Here is a 747-nt window from a genome sequence, read left to right as displayed (position 1 = left end):
GTCCAAACCGTGACAAGTCTCCTAGAACGGCTTGCTACAAATGCCATCAACTGGGACATTGGGCGGCACTCTGCCCTGGGGACCCAAGAGCCTCAAGGTCAAGCGCCAAGCCTTCCCTCACGATGCTTCAAGAGGACTGAAGCAGCCCGCTCCAGCCAGCCCACCTGTCACAGATAATCATCATGGGGCTGGAGCCAAGGGTGCAACTGAATGTGGCAGGTAGGTCCGAGAACTTCTTGGTTGACACATTGGCTACCTACTCTGTCTTGATCTCCTACTCCGGAGCCTTCTTCTCCCAAACCTGTACCATTTTGGGTGCTACAGGAAAAACAACTACTAAAAGATTCACTCAAGCACATCTTTGTTGCTGGGATGGACAAATATTTTCCCACCAGTTTCTGGTGGTCCCTGAGTGTCCTACTCCCTTATTGGGAAGAGATATGCTCACTAAACTGGGGACCACCCTTGTGATGGGAAGCTTTTCAGGCCCTAAGGCTCTACAACTTCTGGTTACTACTGAAGAACCCATTACACCTTCTCCAATAGACAGGGACCAAAAACTATGGGAGGACAAAATTAACCCCTAGGTGTAGGACCAAAGAATTCCTGGACGAGCCCATCAAGCTGAACTGGTCATCATTGTCCTCCAAGATCCCACTCGGTTTCCTAACCAGAAACAATATCCCCTCAAAAGAGAGGCTCGGGAGGGACTACAGCCTTTAATAAATAAATTCCTTGCTTGTGGGC

This window comes from Bison bison, unplaced genomic scaffold, assembly GCF_000754665.1.
Source record: "Bison bison bison isolate TAMUID 2011002044 unplaced genomic scaffold, Bison_UMD1.0 scf7180017864376, whole genome shotgun sequence".
Classification (NCBI taxonomy): domain Eukaryota; kingdom Metazoa; phylum Chordata; class Mammalia; order Artiodactyla; family Bovidae; genus Bison; species Bison bison.
This window is presented reverse-complemented; position numbering follows the sequence as displayed.